Raw genomic sequence first — 13,621 nt, forward strand, 5'->3', positions numbered from 1 at the left:
GGGCAGGCTCGGGACAGGTGGCAGGCCAGCCTGACTCATCCACCTCCCACAGCTTGGCTGGGCGGAGGCTGCCCCAGGACAGCCACTCCCCCTGCCGCTCCTGCTCAGTGACTTGTATCCCTAAGTGTTAGTGGGATGTTGCTAAGGCTCTTCTAAGTCCCACCCCATCTAACCAACACTAATAAAAGTTCAGCTCAGATTCCATTTCTTCTAGAATGTTCTGGACACCCCACACAGCCATAACCAAGGCTGAGCTCCCTGTAACTCTCATGGCATCTGGCCTTCCCCCTATGATGGTTGATCACTGAGAGTCATTGTCCCTTACTTCTCTGAACTCCTTGAGACCACAGCCAGGTCAAGTTCATCGTCTGTCTCAAACCTAGATTAGCCCCTGGCTCAGCTGGAACTCAATAATTGTGTGTAGGAAGGAAAGAAGGAAGACAGGGAGAAAGAGAGAGGAAGGGAAAGGATGGGACGGAGAACCTGGCCTCCCAGTGACCATCATCTTCCTCCCTTCCAGTTCTCCCAGCAGTCTGACCATCAGCCATCGCTGTTGCCTGACAGTCAGACCTATGGAGACAGAGGCTGTTTCATCCCAGATGAGGGGCATGGATCCCCAGGCCGGGGCAGTAACTTGACACTGCAGTCAAGTTTTAGCACGACGTGTTGGCTGGGGATGGCTGGGGATCCGCAGTGAATTTTTAATCACAGATCAGCTGTGCCCTGCACCCCCCCCACTCTGACAGGTGTCAGTGCTGCTATGTGCCGAGGGAGCGGGGACCCTGCCTAGCACCTGCAGTAAAGCTACTCAGGAGAGGGATTGCTGCAGGGCCTCACGCAAACATCTTCTCACAGGAAAGACTCCCTCGGTTCTGGGGACAGTTCAGCGTTGAGAGCATGGGGAGGCGTAGGGACGGTTTGCTCATTCTGGGTATGAGAACCCCCCCTGGCCATTAGCACCAGCAGGGGCATGGAAGCTGCTGCTACAGAATCTGTGATAGGGGATGGTGGGGATCAAGGGCCTCCTGAGCTCTGAAGGCTTTTGTGGCTGTGACCTGAATGCATCCTCACATCAAGAACATAGTGGTCGGCCGGCGCCACAGCTCAATAGGCTAATCCTCCACCTGCGGCGCCGGCACACCTGGTTCTAGTCCCAGTCGGGGCGCCAGATTCTGTCCAGGTCGCTCTTCTTCCTGTCCAGCTCTCTGCTGTGGCCCGGGAGTGCAGCAGAGGATGGCCCAAGTGCTTGGGCCCTGCACCCACATGGGAGACCAGGAAGAAGCACCTGGCTCCTGGCTTCGGTTTAGCGTGGTGCGCTGGCCACAGTGCGCCGGCCATAGCGGCCATTGGAGGGTGAACCAACGGAAAAAGTAAGACCTTTCTCTCTGTCTCTCTCTCTCACTGTCCACTCTGCCTGTCAAAAAAATAAATAAATAAATAAATAAATAAATAAATTTTTAAAAAAAGAACATAGTGGTGACATCCTAAAGGCTGCCACTCGGCTGCTAACATGATGCTAGGCCCCACCCACACCTGATTTCTCAGGTGCATTAGGGGACAAGTGTTTACGTTTAACTGGTGACCCTCTAGGAGATGTGAAGGTCCAGACCTGAAGCCATCCAGCTGGAGATGGGAGATCTGGAGCTCAGATTCAGGCCTGTTTGATAACCAAGGCCATGCACAAGCAACACGCCCATTCCACAGATGACGTAGTAGAACATGGTGGAGCCAGGACAGGGTTCCAGCAAAGGGGCAGAGATTGAGTGTGGAGTCTGGAAGCAGATAGGATGGAGTTCAAGCGTTGGCTCAGTCATGTAGCCTTGGGCAACCTGCCGAGTCTCTGCTTCCCCAAGAGAGAAACAGGGATAGCAGCACCTGTCTTGCAAGATCGCTCGCTGCCATCCCCTTCAAAGTGCTGCTTCAAGAAAAATCTGAAGATTCTCAGCTTGGCCATCATCGTGATTTCTAGAGCCAGTGACTTCACCAGGTCAAAGGCATAATGATGGTGCTGGCCTTGTGCCACAGTGGGTTACACTGTTCGCTGGCGACCTCAGCATCCCATATCGGAGTGCTTGTTCAAGTCCTAATGGTTCTGCCTCCAATCCAGCTCCCTGCTAATGCACCAGGGAGGCCAACAGAAGATGACCCAAATGCTTGGGGCCACCACCCTCATGTGGAGACCCAAACGGAGTTCCTGGCTCTTGGCTTCAGCCTGGCCTAGCCCCACTTGTTGCTGCCATTTAGGGAGTGGCCCAGCTGATGGAAGATCTTGCTATTGGCCGGTGCCGCAGTTCACTAGGCTAATTCTCCGCCTGCGGCACCGGCACCCCGGGTTCTAGTCCCAGTCGGGGCGCCGGATTCTGTCCTAGTTGCTCCTCTTCCAGTCCGGCTCTCTGCTGTGGCCCGGGAAGGTAGTGGAGGATGGTCCAAGTGCTTGGGCCCTGCACCCCCATGGGAGACCAGGAGGAAGAGCCTGGCTCCTGGCTTCGGATCAGTGCAGCGCACCGGCCGTAGCGGCCATTTTGGGGGTGAATCAACGGAAAAGGAAGACCTTTCTTTCTGTGTCTCTCTTTCTCACTATCTAACTCTCCCTGTCCAAAAAAAAAAAAAAAAAAAAAAGGAAGATCTTCGCCTTTCAGATAAATACATTTTTACATACTTAGTACGGTTGAACTCCCACCATATTTCAACCACTCCCAGGTGTTGTGCTAGGCACTTCCACATGCTCAAGACCAGCCTGCGAGGTGCAGGTTGTCACTCACATTACAGGTGAGGAAAGTGAGGCCCATAGAAGAAAGGTAATGAACTTGGGTCGGTCTGGGGCGGAGCCCAGAGTCTGCCCCTCCTCCAACCTGCCTGTGACTTGCTGCCAGGGCAGCCAGTCAGCCCCCAGGAAGTCACTTTCCCTTGTCCATGGCACCTGTTCTTTCACTGACAATCCAGGCCACGTCTCACCTGCACACATTTGGCTTATTTTTAGACAGCACAGCTCCACCAGGTTAAGAACTCCATCATTGGATTTTTGGTTTTTTTGTTTTTCAAAATAGAATATATTCATCATGTGTCTAAGAGCTTATTCTTTCTGTTTGCAAATAATATCATTTAGCCTTCTTTGTACTGAAGAGAATTTACTTAGGAGTAAAAGAGGAAGAAAGAAGAAAAAAGAGAGTAAAAGAAAGGAAGAAATTACAGTGAATAAAAGACCTAGGGGACATAATTACAGAAATACTGCAGGTTCTGCATTAGCTGGAAAATTGCAGCCATTTCATTGTGGGAGTAAAGCTATTTTCTTTTATTTTAAAGTGGATCCTTCACCTTCCAGAGGGCTAATTATGGTGCTGCCTACATGTTGTGCTCATAGTCTCCAGTTTCATCTTTTCATTAACCACAACAGCAAATAACAAAACTGTGCCGGCTCTCTGGAAGCATCTCTGTGATGGCTCCCGTAACAGGCAGGAGGGACACGGCCATCACTCAGCTCCTGACTCAGTCCATGTTTTCCATAATTGCACCCACCAAGGACCTGGTCAGGGGCCCCTCCTCCAGCTCTGTCAAGAGACATTCATACAAAAAAGCAGGTGGGCGACAGGTGGGAGGGGGCCTGGGGAAGGGGAGGCAGAAGGAGGCAGCGTGACAGCTGTGAAAAGGTAAGAGCTCTGAAACGATGTTTATGGAGAGATTTTAATGATGTGGGAGGGTGTTTGAAATAGAATACCTAGGAGAAAAGGCAGGGGATCTCATATACCCGAGGATCATTTGAACTATCTATCTATGTATATACACACACGTATTATCAGTATGTCGCTGTCCCTGTATTTTTATAGTTACTACTTACCAATCGTTAGATTCCTGCCTAGCCACACATAATAACGCAAACGCCAATCTCACAGAAACCCAGGACTCCAAAGCCTCCCCCTGGAGCTACCCAGGGCACCCCAGGAAAAGGGGCTTTCATTCTCCTGGGTTTTCACTCACCCTGTTCCAAACCTGCTCTCACTGGGGTTATCTATCAGGCAGTGCCCGCGAGCTCCACCGCAGCCTGCTCCCTCCCCAACCCTGTCCCAGGTCCCCCTGCGGGCCGCAGTAGCACCAGGCTGTTTTGTGCAATGGGCTTTCTCCTAAAGGTGTGAGAACCCAAGGATCGGGGCTGCAGCACCAGCAGGGCCGGGCCGAGAACTAAGTAAGCATCAGGCTCCGGGCTCTGGAGCACTTTGGTCGTGCTGGGCCCCAAGCAGCACCTGCCTGGCGGTGTCGCTTGATTGAGGCGGCGGGTGGACTCCGCTGTGGTGGATCTCCTGCTCTGCCCCAGCGTGTGTGTGTGCATGTGTGCACCTGTATGTCCACCCACGTGCACATGGCTGATCTCTCTGCCATGTGCACATCCCCTCTTCTGCATCCCTCTCCGTCTGTATCTGTGGCAGCCCCCCCCCCCTGCAGCTCCCCCCTTCTCTCCACGCGTACCTGTCTCAGGTCATCGCTTACACTCCCCCTGCCTTTGCACCCTGTCTCTTCCGGGTGCCTGAGCCCCAACAACGGAGGCTCCCTCCCTCTCTGCTTTCTGCAGATGTCTCCAAAACTCGAGCTCCACGAGCGAGCAGAGAACTCAGGGAACTTCTCTCTTTACGTTTCTCGTCCAGACTTGCCGAGGAGAGCAAGGGAGGGAACCTAAAAACCCATTAAGATGTCTTCCCAAACAAATGTCTTCCTTGTCTTTCCCCCAAATGCAGAAGCAGCTGCAGCCTTCAAAATAGCAGCTCTCATCTTTGGAAGGAAATATGCCAACGTTCTCACACGGGCTGTCTCTGGGTGGCAGGAAATGGTTTAGCACTATTTAATTCTTCCCATGTTCTTGAATTTTCTGAATTGTCCATGGTAAGCATGAATTTCTTTACCTTAACACAACCTCTAATGTATTATGCAGCTGCCAGCTATCTGATTTAATCTTCACTAACAACCTTAAGAAGGAGTAAGAATATACTCACTTAGAGGTGCAGAAAGGTTAGGCAGTTTGCTCAAGGTCACACGAGCAGAGGCGGAGACCAAGCTGACCCTTGGCCTTCGGTCACTAACTTAATGCTGCTTTGCAGGAAGGCCTGTCCTCTGCCTGATTTGCAGGTGCACAGCCTTGCACGCACCTTAAAGCTGACTTCTTTGCCAGCCTCCTGTTTCTCAGGGTAGGTGGTTCGTTGTGACCCACCACAGCAGCCGTGCTTGGGGAAGGGGTCTGCCAACCCACAGCACTGACATTATGGGACTAGGCCCTGTGACCTGCAGGGGGCGCGGGGGTGTCTGTACCTCCTTAGCCTGTCGGAACTAGAAGTGACTTGCTTTGGTCAATAAAACGTGGAGGACCATGGCACGGACAGTGAGCTTATAGGGTTCCTTCTCTTCCCTCTGCCACAGGGCAGCATCCCCAAAAAGGCCATTGTGTGAATACACAGTGGGCAGAACTGTAGGCGGCCATGGCGGCCATGGTGGCCATGTGGCCTGGGCAAGAAGGAGCCCTTTAGTTTTTCTCAGTCCCTGGGATGTGTGGCTGTTTATCACCCCAGCGTAACTTAACCCAAGCTGAAGACTACGCATGGAGAAGCGGTTTCTAGGCATTCATACTTCCTAGTCTTGGAAGGACAAAGGAAAAGTCACCAAAGCACTCGTGTGAGATTCCACTTGTCCTTTCTGAAAATGATCTTGGGACAATTATCTCCTCCTCGAGGGTGTATTTCTGCAGTGTGCCCTCCTGATGGGGCAAGCTGTCACAGTCAGTCCCAACTCCCCCAAGGAAAGGCAGGCCAATTAGTGCTTTGCTGTAAGTCATTATAGGACCACGTGGAAGTGAGTGTGGAAGTGAGTGCGGGGACCGCTCTCCGCCCTGGAGAGTCACTCGGCTCCAGCCAGCTGCGGCCACAGCTGGAGGCAGAGGCTCAGGTGCCATCTGGGCCCGGCATGCAGCAATAAAGACGGTGGAGGGAAGGGAGGCCCGGGGGTGGCACAGTCAATTACCACCTTACTGTCTGAGCTCCGAGAGCCCCACGGCCTCCCCCACAATCTGTGCTCCCCATGCCCTTAGCTAAGCCACCTTCGAGGGAACAATGGTGCCTTAACCAAAGAGTTGCAGGCACAGGCTGAAAGAACAGCTGTCGTCACAGGGGAATAGGCAGGAGACGAAGCAGACACTGCTGCACTGCCACCAAAGGATGCTCGCGAGTGATTTTTCCAAGAATCCCTGGGGCTGGACACGATCATCTCATCCCTAAGTGCTTCCATTGGTAGCTCTGTTGCTGAAATATCTTTATTCAATTTGTTCCCCTCTCATCATTCTTCTAGAAGAGTCATCAGTCTTCCCTCCACTGCAACTCATTCATTCCCGTTCAGCCAGTGAGTGCTCTGAGCACCATCTGGGTTGGCAGCATACGGAGGAGGGGCAGGCAAGGGTGCAGGGCAGGACCCAGAAGCCAGGGGTTGGAGACAGAGCCAAGACACACAGCTGAGCCTGTGCTAAGAGGTTCAAGAACTCCACGGTCGGGTCGTGAGTTCTAGCCACCATTTTAGGGTCTGGGATATGGACGAACCCTATCTCTCTCTACAGAAATAGCCACAGCATCCCCAACTAGGAACTTTGACACAGAGCTGTGAGGTATGTGCCGGGACCTCGGCTGCTCAGTGAGCTCTTGCCTGCAAATTCTGGCTGGGAGAAGGTGGGCTGGACACAGGCATGCACTGTGCCGATATGCCTCCAGGGAGGACTCCTTTCCCGGCTGGGAGGGGTGTGGCCTCCTGAGAGTCTAAAGTTCTTGTCCTTGGACCAGCCAACAACTAAGCAAAGTGAAGGTCGAGGACCTGGCCGTGGAGGCCCAAACAGGTCTCCTCTTGTGGGTCTGCGGTTCAGGCTGATGCCGCCCACTGCTCAGTCCTGCTTCCATCCTTTTCCTTTCGCAGAAATGGCTTTCTGTACATCTCTGGCTCCATCTCAGCACCTGGCTCCTGGAGAACCAAACAGAAGTCAGGGCAGTAGTGGGAGAGGGGCAAGAATGAACAGGCCCCGCCTGCACCAGCAGCTCTGAAGTTTGGTGGTGGGTGGTGTTTCTTGCCAGCTCCTTCTAAGGAGACAAATCAAGGTTCAGGGATCTCTGTTGCCCAAGGAGTCTTGTCAGTTCTTTCTTAGCCCTCACCTGAGCAGGACAGGGCCACAGGAGACACCACATGAGTGGGGAAGATCTAGACAGGGCCGTGGGGCCCTTCTGGACCAGCTGGGCAGACGGAGCAGGGACAAACCACTTTCACTGTGAGCATTACAGTCAAATATGAGAGCACCCCAGGTCCTAAGAGTCCCTTAGAGGTCAAGGTCTTGCTGACCCAGGAAAGAACAATATGTTTGAGCTCAGGACATGGACCAGAGAGGATCACTTGTGCAGGGAGGTGATCCCTGCCGGCTGAGTTCCCCGAGGGCACAGGAACCAACCGGGGCTCACAGCCTGCTTTCCACACTCAGGTTTGAGCTGATTTCTGCAGCATGGACAGAGATATCCCTGAGGCTCCTCGGACCCCAGCAACAGGAGCTGACTCCAGCTAATGGAAAAGGCAAGGAGACTTTTCAGGGAAGCTGAAGTACCAGGCAGGGCACCAGACAGAACTCTGGAGACTCTGAGATCCTGTGCGGCAGGAGCTCTTCACCATTGCCCCAGGGCACTGCCATGGCAGGGATGGAAGCCCTGATTGGAGTGCCTTAGTTCCCGTGCTCAGGATTCAGCTTCTAAGGAGGGGCGTGGCTCCCTCCCACCAGTGGGGCATGGTCTGATATCTTGATGAATGGTCCTGGAAGGAAGGCATGTGCAGGGCAAGAGGTAAGAAGAGAACAGGAGGTCACAGAGCCCAAAGAGCAGAGAGTTTTCTGAAGGCAGTGGCCAACTCACCCAGCACAGCTCACAGGTGCAGTAAAAGGAGGACAGAGATTTACCCATAGGAAACCACAAAAGCAGGGACAGATGCTAGATGCTCTGGGGCGAGGATTACGTGGAAGGAGACACAGCATGGATAAAGCGTGCCTTTGAGAAGTCGGGGTAAGGAGAGAGGTGAGAGATGGGTTATTAGACTTGTCCTTGGGCAGAGGGAGGGCTCCTTTTAGGCTGGGACAGGTTTGATCCTCCTTCTAAGCAGGGAGGAAGGAGCAGAGAGGAGAGCAGAAGGTGCCAAGGCAGAAGAGAAGTATGACAACATACTGAAGGGCAGGGCCAGAAGGCAGGGGTGAGGAGGTGCGTGGAGGGCCAGGAGGCAGGGGTGAGGAGGTGAGTGGAGGGCCAGGAGGCAGGGGTGAGGAGGTGAGCGGAGGGCCAGGAGGCAGGGGTGAGGAGGTGAGCGGAGGGCCAGGAGGCAGGGGTGAGGAAGTGGGCGGGGGGGGGGTGGTGGTGGACCCCGGGACTCTGCCTTCGGGGGGTGCTCCTGCTGCTCTGGATGTATCATTCACCATGGTTCCTGGCTCTCAAGTTGCTGAAGAGTATCATTTCAACCTCTGTTCTGTTAATTTTGTGCATCAACTCGACTGGGCTGAGGGATTCTCAGATGGCTGGGAAAGCACTAATTCTGGGTGTCTTGTGAAGATGTTCCCAGAAGCGAGGAGCGGCTGTAGTCTGAGTATAGAAGCTGAGCCTCACCAGCGGAGGCGGGCGTCATCTGCTACCAGCAGGGTCCGAATAGGAGAAAGGCAGAGGGAGGGGCGTGCTCTCGCTGCGTCGGTGGGTTATCCACCTTCTCCTGTGCTTGGACACTGGAGCCCCTGCTTCTGTGCCCTTGTGACTCAGGTTAATTACAGCGCCACACTTCCTGCCAGACTGCACGTCCTGGCGCTTCTCAGCCTTCACAACCACGTGAGTCAGTTCCCACACAGGTCTACTCTTCTATGTACACATGGTTCTATTTCTATGGAGAACCCTAACAAGGTCAATTTGATCATAAGCCCCTTGAAGGTAGGATAAGTGCTTAGTAAGTATAATAGGCATTAAGAGGCCAGATTTCCAGGGCCAATGTATATCACTGGATTGGAGCCGGTGCTGTGGTGTAGTGGCAAAGCCGCCGCCTGCAGTGCCAGCATCCCATATGGGCACTGGTTCGAGTCCCAGCTGCTCCACTTTGAATCCAGCTCTCTGCTGTGGCCTGGAAAAGCAGTAGAAGATGGCCCAAGTCCTTGGGCCCCTGCACCCATGTGGGAGACCTGGAGGAAGCTCCTGGCTCCTGGCTTCGGATCGGCGCAGCTCCGGCCATTGCGACCATCTGGGGAGCGAACCATTGGATGGAAGACCTCTCTCTCTGTCTCTGCCTCTCTGTAACTCTGCCTTTCAAATAAATAAATAAATCACACACACACACACACACACACATATATATATCACTGGATTGTGCTAGGCTGCATGTTATCAACATTCAACTACTGTGTCCTGGCTAGGCAGGATTTTAATTTTCTTATGAAATAGACATTTGGAGATAGGCAGTTCAGGGCTGGTATAACAGCTCCACGATGTATTTAACAGATCAAAGTCCTACCTTTTTGCAAGTAGCTTTGGAGGCCCTTTTTGTCTCCTTATAGATTTAAGATGGCTTGGCCTCCAGACACATACCCACATTCCAGGCCAAAAGAGGGGAGAGGGACAGAGAGCCCCCGTGTTTGGAAGCTGAAACCTTCTGAGTTAGCCCAAGAAGGCTACTGTGTGCCGCTCACAGCCACCTGCAGCTGTGCAGGAGCCTGGCCCCCTAAACCAAATGGGGGCTTCATTGCACCCTGGCTTCTCTGCACTCACACCTTCCTCCTGACTGCATCCTCCGGGGTTTCCTTCCCCTCAGCATCTGAAATCAAAGGAGTTACCCAACACCTTCCCTAGAACAGCCAACAGAGCAGGTGCTAACTGTGGCCCATTGGAAGGCTCTGCCCAGGGCTCTAACAAGTGGGGCCAGCGTCATCTGTCTCTGCAGTAGCGCCCTAATGGACCGTTTCTACTGAGAGTTCCTTCCGAGAGATTTCCTTTCTCACTTCTCAGCGTTGCTTTCCTCTCCATCCTTGCTAAGCCCAGATCTCTAGCCTTCCTGAAAGTTCAGAAGCCCTGTCCTACCAGTTCCTTCTACTCTGCTAGCAAAGTCTGCTTCTGTCGCTTGTAACCAAAAACTCCTGACCGATGCTCCAACCCCGCCTCCAGCCAGCAGTGTGTGATCGGTGAACCTCTGGGTCCTCTGCTGTCACCACGAACAGGTGCGTCATTCTCAGTGCTGTCTGTCGTGAACAGTGACTCTGACCACCCCCAGAAGCCCCTGCTTGTATCAAATAAGCCCAAATGGACACAAAAGCCCGGAAAAGGATTTTGGCAACAGGGTGGGATCCAAAAGCTGCGTTAGAAAGGATGAGTTACAGCAGCAGGTGCTGCTCCTGCAGCATTCCTTAGCCAGGTAAGCCTGCGTAGATGCTACCCAAGCCCACTCCACTGCTGCTGGTAGTAGCCCCAGAGTGCAATGACCTCAATACAAGCCCACTGCACTGCTCCACTGCAGCAGAGTGCAATGACCTCGTTAGCAGCAGGCACTCCTCAGTGATGTCCAGGGCTCACTTACACGTCTATGATTTCAACCGTTGCTGATGAGAAGGCCTCCTAATTGCAGCATCGAGAAACCTGTGCTAGGGAGCGCGTGCATTCCGCTTGGAAGGCTTCCCTGCAGCAGCCAGCAGCCCCGCTGCTGCCTGACCAACCTTCAGCGCGAAGGGGAGGGGCCTTGGTGAATTCACAGTCTGTGCTTCAAGGGAAAATTACCATCTTAGAACAGCAAAGTGGCCCCAGTTTGGCCTTATGTTCGAGCAAAAGCTCATGGCTTAGCTGCATTTAATAATCCATGAAACATTCCTATTAACTTTAGTGTGTGAATTGGGTGGCTGCAGAAAGAGTAAAAAAAAAAAATGAAGAGCAGGAATACAAAATATGCAGAAAATGAAAATAAGTGAGATCTTAAATATTTGATCAGGAACTGTATTTTCAGGTAACCAGTGACCATCTTGGGCTCTCCAAAGCCAACAGTCTCCATAGAACACCATTCTGAATTATTAACATGATGAGTGGAAGCTTTTTTTTTTTTTTTTTACTACTTTTAAACAAGGATGTAGCCTTCTGAGCTAACCTTTACTTAAATATTTATCACTGACATTGGGCCAAATATAACACAAAATTTCTCAGTCTAATAATCAGACTATGGTTATGAATCAGATTATATAATGCATTTCAGCCTCCTTTTTTTTTTTTCCTATCTAGGTTCCAACAATTCTTTTCAATTTGAGAGGAATCTAATGTAGATTGATGAAAAGTCTGTATTCTAGAATATTTTTGTGTCTATTTCCTGAGTATATTTCTCATGCTCTCCATTCATTCATTCATTCATTCATTCAACAAAGATCTATCAAATACTTAACTCGGTGCCAGGCACTGTTCTAGGTAGGAGGCTAGATCAGAAAGCGAGATATACAAAGGCTCCACCCCTTTTGACTCCACCTTCCGTGGGGGACACACATAACAAGGGAGGCTGCACCCAGATGACAGCGAATAAGTACTAGGAAGGAGATGGTGTGGGAGTGTTGTCTGTGAGGCCGGTGGTCTGTTGGAAAGCTAATGGCTGGGCAAGTTGCCTGGAGAGAGGAGGGAGGGCGTCACTGCCGTGAGTGAGACAGCAGTACAGCGGCTCCCGCGTGCAAACAGGCCCAGTGTGGTCAAGGCATGGCAGCAAAGCCCAGGAAAGCAGAGGTGAGGAAAAGCCCGAGGTCCCTGAGCTCCCAGCACAGACCTCGGGAGAACCATGGCAGGGCCTCGGGATTTCATCCTCACTGTGGTGCAGTTTGTGGGGGCTTCTGAGCGTTGGAGGGCCATAAGCTGCTGCTTGCTTTCCCAGGATCCCCTGGGCTGGGTGGTAAGTGTCCACAAGGGAGCCAGGCTGGCGATAACGGCTTTGGGCGGGTGAGGAGGCCTGCAGGGAGGACCCTGTAAGAAAGACGAGGCACTGGCACTTTCCGTCCACTGCCTATAAGAAAACATCGCCTTCTGAAGTACTTGCTGGGACTGAAAATCTGCCCTCCTTGGTCATATAAAAGCCAACCGTCTCCCTTTTACCCAAAGTGGGTTCTTTGTCAACGAAAGCTCATCCAAACGCAGAGGCTGGCCCCGCTCGTGGTCCCTCTGCCACCCATCCCCGAGTAGACTTTCCAAGACATCCCCGGGACATGGCTCTGGGCCTAAGCCCCTGACTCCGGGCCACCCGCACACCGACGACGGTCCAGTGTGCTCCAGCGCAAACTTCCTGGGGACAGCTGGGTGACAGCAGGAAACTGTGGAACAGAGTGCTGCCGCTTGACCTCATTTGGGCCACCCCATTTTGACCCCTAGAGATCATTTTTGGAATGTTCAAGAACACAGCTAAGCTGTCAATTTCCGTTTCTCCCCTAGAGACCTGCCTCCTGCAGCCTCTCCTTGAAACCGTTGTTTGTACTTCTTTCTGCAGAGTTCCCATGGGATTGAGCTCCAATCACCGACCACGCACAGCAGCCGGCTCAGCACGGCATCCTTCCTTGGGCTGCCTTGCTTCCTGCCCTCTGTGACATCTGCATTCCTCTGCTGGCGCTCCATGTGCCTCTCTCCTGGGCTCGGGATCAGCCTCACGGGGAGGCACCTGCTATGTGAAGTCCTTCCCCTTCCTGATACGGCCTTGCCCGGCCACCTCCCCTGAGCGGTAACGGCAGGTGCCATCCAGGAGAAAGCACAAGACATGTCCACACAGGGGAGATGGAAACACATGCACGCTATACCTGTGACCCAGGAGCCTCTTGTGACCTTAGGCAAAGGGATGTCACTCACAGCTCCATCTACTTCCTCTGAAAAATCAGCACCTGGTTTCTCTAGGGAGTGGCTCTCTCAGTTGCTGCCCCTCCCTCTCTTAGTCTGGCAAAGCAAGGTTATTACGGGAGGGGATTACATGCCATGCTGGGGGCCCCCCACTTCTTGCCCAGGAAGCCAGACTCCCTCTCAGCCAAGCCTTCCCCCTCCCTGCCCCAGGGGAAGGAAGAGGCCCTTGCCTGGGGAAGCCACTGCCCAGCTCTCCTCTGGCTCCCATTGTCTAGTCTCTTTCTGTCTGCCCCAGGGTCCTGACTCAGAATGACTTGGCCTTTGATTATAACCCAAAGACTCTACACAAGTCGTGGTACCACATGCCACACACAGATGCTTAGAAATCTCCAAGCTTGGGCCCCGCACTGTGGCATAGAAGGTTAAGCTTCTGCCTGCAATGCCAGCATCACTGTATGGGTGCCGGTTCGAGTCCTGGCTGTTCTACTTCCCGGCACACTGCAGTCCTTGCATGAGGAAGCCCCAGCGGCCCAAGCTGGAGTGTCTTGCCCTGGAGTGCTGGGAGTTCTGGAAGGTTCTAGGTGGGCAGAGGGTGTCAGAAACCCAGGACTTAAACCACCTAAGATCCCACAGGAGGGGGCAGCCCAACTCCAGCGCTCCAGGACTGCTAAGATCTCTTTTCTAACCAGCAATAAATGTTGGCTTGCAAGCGCCAATGCTGCACTCTCCGATTCCAACAGTGCTTTGTTCTCAGCCCCACAGCT

Source organism: Lepus europaeus, chromosome 2 (genome assembly GCF_033115175.1).
Source record: "Lepus europaeus isolate LE1 chromosome 2, mLepTim1.pri, whole genome shotgun sequence".
Lineage (NCBI taxonomy): Eukaryota > Metazoa > Chordata > Mammalia > Lagomorpha > Leporidae > Lepus > Lepus europaeus.